Genomic DNA, 8,648 nt, shown 5'->3' with positions numbered 1-8,648 from the left:
CAACTTATTGATAAATGATCCGGAGAAAGGGGTAAACAGTGAGGTGGCAAAGTTTGCAGATGATACTAAACTGCTCAAGATAGTTAAGACCAAAGCAGACTGTGAAGAACTTCAAAAAGATCTCACAAAACTAAGTGATTGGGCAACAAAATGGCAAATGAAATACAAGAAATACAGGGCCCAATGCTTCCCTTACTGACACCAATTTTACACAGAAGCAACTCCATTGCCTTCAGTGGAGTTACTCCTGCTTTATACCTGCTTTATACCAGAGGGGATAATCAGGAGTCATCGTGAATAGTTCTCTGAAGACGTCCATGCAGTGTGCAGTGGCAGTCAAAAAAGCAAACAGGATGTTAGGAATCATTTAAAAAGGGATAGAGAATAAGACAGAGAATTGCCCTTATTGCCCTTATATAAATCCATGATATGCCCACATCTTGAATACTGCATACTGATGTGGTCCCCTCAACTCAAAAAAGATATCCTGGCATTAGAAAAGGTTCAGAGAAGGGCAACTAAAATGATTAGGGGTTTGGAACGGGTCCCAAATGAGGAGAGATTAAAGAGGCTAGGACTTTTCAGCTTGGAAAAGAGGAGACTAAGGGGGGATATGATAGAGGTATATAAAATCATGAGTGGTATGGAGAAAGTGAATAAGGAATAGTGATTTACTTGTTCCCATAATATAAGAAGTAGGGGCCACCAAATGAAATTAATGGGCAGCAGGTTTAAAACAAATACAAGGAAGTTCTTCACACAGCGCACAGTCAACCTGTGGAACTCCTTGCCTGAGGAGGTTGTGAAGGCTAGGAGTATAACAGGGTTTAAAAGAGAACTGGATAAATTCATGGAGGTTCAGTCCATTAATGGCTAGTACCGAGGATGGGTAAGGAACGGTGTCCGTAGCCTCTGTTTGTCAGAGGGTGGAGATGGATAGCAGGAGAGAGATCACTTGATCATTACCTGTTAGGTTCACTCCCTCTGGCATTGGCCACTGTTGGTAGACAGGATACTGGGCTGGATGGATCTTTGGTCTGACTCAGTATGGCCATTCTTATATTCTTATGTGGTACGTTGTAAGGTTTTTTTAATTATTATTATAATTACTATTGTTATTTTATTTCTGTAACTTCAGTTACTTGCTGTGTATTTCCCAGTATCAATACACAAGAATCTCATGGTTCTTTAATCACCCATTTTTTAGCAAAGCAATTCTGGAGATAGTGAGGAGCCATCACTAACTGTACTTGTGCACTGGCAATATCCTAGACCCTTCCAAGTTGACCTTCAGACTGGTGTGTGCTGCAAAAAAACATTGATTATGAACATTTTCATATTATCTGGGATTCTGAGATGGTCACCCATCATCATTCTACTGGATCACTCCAGTAACTCTCACATTTAACTTTGTCAGCCATGAAGTACTGTTCACCTCATGGTACCAGCTGGGATAGATAAAAATATGGTGAGATGGTTCCAATCCTTCCTCATGGACTGATCCGAGGGGTCATGATGGAAAATTACACCTCAACCTCCAGCACTTTCACCTGTGTTTTCCATAAGATTCCATTCTGCCCCCTTCTGTTCTATGTCCATTTTTCATCAAGTACTACTCTGTTTTCCAGATATCCATTCACATAGCTGGCCGAAGCTAACCCTGCAAAAAGATGGAGGTGATGTAAATCTGAAGAAGAAGAAAACATTTTGAAGAACTATGCGACATTCAGACATCACCATCCAACTATGCAACATCCAAACATCATCAACAGAAACCATTTGTTTCACCACTCCTTCTCAATCTGGACTCCTTGCTTATAGATACATTGATAACAAAGATGCAAGCAAATATCATCTTTCATCCACAGGTGGACAACATACTGGACACTCATTTTGACAGACATGGACTTGGCCACCGTAACCCTTGCATTTGTGACCTCCAGATTTGGATATTATAGTGTGCTGTAACTGAATTGGTTCAACTTCACTGAAGTCAGTAAGACTGCTCCATGATCTCCTCGGGCTTCTCCTCTTTTCTAATCTAATGCAAGAATCTCTAAAGTGGCTCAAGCTGCTTCAGCAGGGAGATGTTTTTCTTCTCATAACTTGTGATATGAATGCTCTAAGAAAACCCTTCTAGAGATACTGAAACTCTTAAATCAGTGCAAGATAATGTGGTCAGAGAATGGATATAACAAGAGATAATAACATAAAATAATAAAAAAATGTATAAAAACTCTTGCCTCCCCCAGAAATGTGAAGATCTTGGAAAGAGACATTCCCACTAAGAGCCAGCATGCAAGTACACAAATAATGGACCAAATTTTGCATTGACTTACATCTCTTTGAGAAGACTTGGACACGGTACAAGGGAATGCAGAATTTTTGGTCTCATAACTCAAACTCATTGTACAATGCATCTGTTTATCGGGTACACAGTATTCAGTTACATTTACTAGTGCCATTGTGGCGTCATTGTTACATCAAACTAAAAAAAAAATCATCCCACAGGAATATTTAAAGGACAGGAATAAATCTGTATTATCCCTGCACTTGTTAACCCTATTTATTTGTATGTATTTATTTGTTTGAACAGGGTGTATTCTGTGTCCAAGATTAAATCAAATCAAGCAGAATATCACTAACCTATCAAAATCCTCATAGTGACTTGAGCCTCTGATTTTCTGTTTTCAAATGGTCTTTCTTTAATTGGTTAGTGCTGTTCATTGATGTTGATGGCTCTGACAATTCGTTTCATATTTTCAAACAACCTTTGTGTGAAGAAACAGCACCTGAATTACTGATAAGCATCAACTTTCCTAACATCGATCCATGACTTCATGTTTGGGGACAGCTGACAGGTCAGTGATAAAGCATACACTATGTCTGATTCCCTCTGTCACTTTATCTGTCCCTTTGAAATAAAATAATGCAATCTTCCCTTCAGAGTATCCATTAAATTTTGCATCAGCTTTTCACACAAATGGTGGCAAAGGATTTTCATGAAAAAAATTGAAGCCCCTCAAACGTTGCAGGTTCAACTACCTATTTGGGGGTCAGAGGTCTAACAAATGAAACTTTGATATCAGATTTCACCTTCTTAATATAAACCTTTCTCACTTGTATAATCTTTACTCATGCAAGCAATTTCATTGATTGCAGTGGGACTACTCTGAGTGGATACTTGCAAGAGTAACAGTTTCCAGAATTAGCCCCACAATTTGTACCTAATAAGCTGTTCAGTCAAACATCAAACATTTTTCTATTACCAGAAAAAATATAGTCAAATTTAAAGAAATGTCACTATTATGTCTATATCTGTTCCAGTTACAAACAAAACTAAGCATTTAAAAGTATAGAACAAAATGTTAAAGGAACGGCAATACACAATTAATTAGTTAATATAATCTCAATATTTAAATGTGCATGTGAAAAAAAAAATATGACATTACATGTTCCCCAAACCACCATCCTCTGTCTCTGTGAAACCATTCCCACTCTGTTTAACAAGGATTTGGTTAGATCATAAAAATCGCAACTTTTGACATTTTTTAAATCACTGAACCCTAATTAAAAAGTAATACATTTTCTATGGTAAATAAAAAGTATTGTACTGGCCTGGCTTGGTAAGCAGGGTATGTTTATGTCTGTGGCCAGTATGTGGACAATGAATGGGATGCATGTGAATATGTAGTCAATGTGAGAGATATTGCAACCACATGCAGTATCTTTGAGGACTATGATGTATTTTACATTGAAAGCATGAAAACCTCAAAAAGCCAGATGGAATGAGCTATAGAATATTCATAGCCCTTTGTACCAATACTAGTTACATGTATTTGTGTGTTCCTGGCTCACTGGAGACAGGGATGTTCCTGTGGAACCTGGAATCACTGGAGGTGATTAATGCAAAATCCCAAGGCTGGCTGTGTAGATATCCAGCCTTTGAAACCTGACTTCTTGGGGAATAGAGCGGGCGATGACTGATTTTTACCTGTTTTCAAGAGGCTGGGAGACAAAAAGCAAGACTTAGTATAAAAGGCTGAGTTTCAACAAACTCAAGGCCTTCTTTTTTGATTCAGAAAATGGACAGAACCTTTGGTCCTAGGGTTCCCAACCCTTGGTGAAAGGCTGGAATGACTTTGGCTTTCCAGGACTGATGGGCAATCTCTGGTACATTTAGTATGCATGTAAAACATTTCATTGAGGGTTTTCTACATTTTCTTGGTATGTGTTGTTCTTTAAATAAATGTACTCCGCTGAGAAAAAGCGGTGTGGTAACTTGTAACTGCTGGTAATACACTGATCATAGCCCTTTAAGAGAAAAGAACTCCACAGTTGCTGGCCATTAGGCAGACTGGCTTGATGGGGATATCTTAGTGAACCAGAGTGGGCTGCAGCCTAAAACCACCAGTCGGAAGGGAGTGGGATACGGGTCCCTCTCCAGACAGAGGGGAAGGCCAGAGACTTGAAACCTGAAGAGCATTCCTGGAATCGACTATGGAAGAGGGGTTAAAGGTACAGTTACCCTAAAACTGTGTCAGTCAGTATCTGGCCAATTGGGTTTCTTACCTTTAAAAGGAGGACAACTAGAGAAATGCAAATAATGAGAGTAGCTGGGTCAGACTGAGTTTTAGGCTTTATGCAGGAATAATTGTTTCTACGCCATATATAGAAGAGAAGATCTAGTATTTGGTGAACTGTACAACATACGCTGTAGTTTGGATAAGGAAGGGTCAAGGCTCTGGTCTTTATATGAAGTTAAGAGATGGCACACAGGTATTTCTTACTAATAAGAGATAGGTGAATTAAAGGATGGTCTGTGGGAGAAAAGGGATGGGTGGATGTTGGTTTGTGAAAATCTGTAGTCTATGTTGAAATTGATAGGATGAGAGATGCGTGGGTATATGAAGAGTTTTTTTTCTCTGTAGTTCTCTGTAGTTCTGTGGTTCAAGTTATACCGGATAGATTAAGGTAAGGTGTTAGGAAGAGTAGGCAGTGCTACAGTCATCAGAACAGGAGATAATTCTCCCTTTCTTGACTGGGATCTGGGAAGGTTAGCGCCTGAGGATAAATCCTTAAAGAATTTAATACATTTCTCTCCCATTTTCGTCTATTAGGTTCAGTTCCAAATGGTCTGGTCTGTGGTACAGATATTTTGTTACAAAGATAAAGTTACATGATCTCTGAGTTCATTTAGAGGAAAGATTGCTTGCTGGTCTAGAGAAGGCTTTGCTATTGTCTACTACCTTGTTCATCATTGGCAACATGAACAATATGCAAATATTTTGTGCTGAAGGCAGATAAGGCATTGCAAACTGACAAAAGGACCCAAATTAACCTAGCTAATGGTGAGAACATCACTTTTCTCATATAACTTATTAATGGGGAAAACTTTAAAGAGGTTGGAGGTTTGTGTGAAATCCTGGCCTCTTTCAAATCAATAGCAGAACGTCCATTGATTCAACTGGTTCAGATAAACACTGAAGGCTAGATTCTCATTTAGGCTAAGGCCTATTTACATTGCTCTGGTAGTGTAATTGGGCCCCTAAAGTTCAAATGTTTTCTATATAAAATATGCAATGTAAAAACAATTTGGACATGCACAACCAGGCTTTAAATCTCCCAATTCCAGTCTCTTTCAAGGTATTTCATGCTTTTGTTTCCGTCTGGAACTGGAGATGCAGAAGCAGAAAACAGTAAAAAAACAGGACAAATTGCAATGAGATTTTTGTGAACCTCATAAAAGATTGATTGGAGCTCATTTTGAATTTTGCACAAAAGTTCAGGGTTTCTGATCTCAGCTGAACCTCTTTTCTAGTTCCTCCTTTCTTTTTCTTTTTTTATATTTCAGTTCATTATATAAAATACGGGTTGTTGTGACTCACTGGGAGCAAAACTGATATGGAGATTTACTTAGTGTGTCACCCTTTAAGTTAGTCTAATTAAAGAAAAGCCTTGGAAATGTACACAGTAACCCCAAATGTCAAGTCTGAATTATGATCTATCTGCAATTCATGTCAGACTGAAGCAGATCACCCATTCTTTTCTCCCTTCCTCCTTCCTACTCCCATGCAGAACATTAATTGACTTCTCGAGCCTCAAATCCCTTAGGTTGCAGTTTTAAGTTTAACCTAGAACTAGATTGTCTCTGGTTAGGAGGTTATTAACTTTTCTCATTTGATACAATACAACCTCGAACACAAATGATGAAGCGTTCATAAACACATTTTTAGCGGGGGAAAAGTAATTTTCTGATATAGAAAGAAAACAATTCAAAATATTTGTTTTCTATAAGAAATCTTCTTTGTTAAGAGTTCAGCAATGGCCTAATTTAATATTTGTGTGTGTTCCCTATTTTGTTTCCTTCATTGTCCTGTTGAAATCTTTGTTGAAAGCACGAACTTAGGTAGGCAACAAAATATATTTGAAAAGTGATTCTTTGCTGTGAAATTGTAAGGTCCTAGCAGTCACACCTGGGCTGGAGTCCACAAGTCAGGGATGGTAGTCAGTGAGGCGGGGTTAGAGGAATCACTAGAGCTGGGTTCAATAAGCAAGAGTCAGGCTCAAACTCAGGCTGCAGTCAGAGACTGGGGATAGTACCAGGTTAAAGTTAGGGTACGACTGGAGGCCAGAAATCAGGAAACTAGGTGAGATCTGGAGTCACAGCAGACCCAAACACTGGGTTGTTGCCCAGACAACTTCCTGGAGCCAATCTAGGTTAGCCAATCAGAGGGCCGCAGGGTACAGTCACTCCGTCTTCTTTGGGAGGTACTTCCTGCAGTACCTATTCTCTACAGAGCTGCCAGAGAATAGCTTTGCATGGCCTCCAGCTGACACTATGGGAATGTCAGCCACTCTAGGCTGTACAGACATGATGTCTAATCCCTGCATCCTTACAGGAATTTTTGTAGTCACTATGATAAAAGTTTCTTGGAATGCATTGCAGATTCACTGTCTACAAACCACTTGCATATATATCTATCCTTTACTGATATTTGTAGCAAATGTGACATATTCAAGTGGCATTTGCAATATTCATTGGCTATTCTTAATGTTTGCTGTGTGTAAAAGTAACCATGTTGGTAGTTTGCTTCCTTGAATAAATACACAGTGTCAGATTCTGCCATCACTTACACTCATTCAAACCCAAGCAGGCAGTGCTAGAAGTTAATGGGGATACATGAGGCAGAGTGAGGGAAGAATCTGGCCTATGGCATTTAAGATCCAAAATAAACTATGGAAAGAAATATGATAAATTACCCATATTCTGACATTTGGACCTTTGAAAATAAAAGGCTCTGCTTTGTCAGATGAGAAGATTTTCAGTTGTATTTACATGACCTATGCTGACAACCAGTGATCAGCTGCATTACCACTTCATCTTGTTTAATGTCATGTCATATCATGAGCAGATGTGACAGTCTAAACACAATGGAATGTGATGTTAGACCATTTAAAAGAGAACCCTTAACTGTACATACAAAAAAGTTATAGTTAGTGTGAATACTGGATAGACTCTTAACTGGAGCTGGCCTAGAATATTTTCTTATATTAAAATAATTTCACTTGACCCCTATTTTTGTTCACTTCTCATGAACATACAAGTGATGTAGTTTTACGGGCACAAATTATAGAATTATGGGTACATATACTTCTCGAAATGAAGGTCCCAATCATTCAAAGAGCCCCACACAGGCTTGGGACCTGCACAGAGGCCACAGACTTCAATGGGACTCAGTGGGTGCATGCTTCTGCCCACACACAGTTCATTGCAGAATCAGGGCATAAAATTACACATGCAAGTACTCATACTTGGAATGCTTGTGCAGTCATCCAAACAGGAAACAAGAAAAATATGAAATAAATTTTCTAACCAGTCACAGCTAAGAAACAGACTTAATTTTGAATATTCAAGATCAATCCACACAACAAAAAATGCAAAAGGATAGCTGTTGAATAAGTTAAAATAATGACTACTATTTAGGAAATGGTGATCTGCTTGCAGATATCTTGTGAATAGAAAAAATGAGCTAAATTTGTCAAAATATTTATTCACTGTATATTACTCACTTTCCTAGCCAGTATTCACCTCAAGAGGATGTCCTTTTTCCAAATCTATTACCAGCTCACAACCACAAACCCTAGACTGTCTGCTCACCTCTAATCAAGAGTCATTAATGCTAGGTCAAAAGTAGTAAGTGAGATAGGCAAAATTATAGGTTTAATAATAAGTATGAAATTATTATAGGTGATTTTTAATCTTAATTGGTTTTGAAATTATTTGGGTGGCAGCAAAAGCTGGCATAAAGCTTTTAATTTAAATCAGACAATTAAAAGCCCTAGAAGGCTTGTGGCTGATAATACTAACAAGTGTTTAAAGGATTAAATTTTGGTTTCAGAACCAGAAAGGATTCTGTAATATGCAGGCAAATTATTCATTACTGTTAGTAACTATTCCATTGTATTGCCAATTGAAGATCAAATGTGTGCTCCTATAGTTAAATACCATCTTCCCAGGCAAACTAAAATCAATCTGTATAAACTTAGTGTAATTAAAATTTGGTTTCAGTGTTAGCAATTTTTTGAATTTTAAAAGAAATATTACAGTATCTCTAAAGTGAAGATTTTAGTAATTGGCAGTTTGG

General features: G+C 38.2%; 1 long non-coding RNA gene across 1 annotated transcript in view; it reads right to left on the bottom strand.

The window, feature by feature from the left end:
• Positions 1–1,291: 1,291 nt before the first annotated feature.
• LOC141983953 (uncharacterized) overlaps positions 1,292–8,648 on the bottom strand; it is a 66,359-nt gene continuing 59,002 nt past the window's right edge. Inside the window, exons 3-4 of the long non-coding RNA XR_012638591.1 lie at positions 2,647–2,771; positions 1,292–1,660 (exon numbers count right to left, since the gene is read on the bottom strand). This is a non-coding gene — a long non-coding RNA (uncharacterized LOC141983953). The remainder of the gene's footprint in view (positions 1,661–2,646; positions 2,772–8,648) is intronic.

The sequence above is a fragment of the Natator depressus genome, chromosome 3 (assembly GCF_965152275.1).
Source record: "Natator depressus isolate rNatDep1 chromosome 3, rNatDep2.hap1, whole genome shotgun sequence".
Lineage (NCBI taxonomy): Eukaryota > Metazoa > Chordata > Testudines > Cheloniidae > Natator > Natator depressus.
Note: the sequence above shows the minus strand (reverse complement) of the source record. Positions and strands in the feature narration are given on the sequence as shown.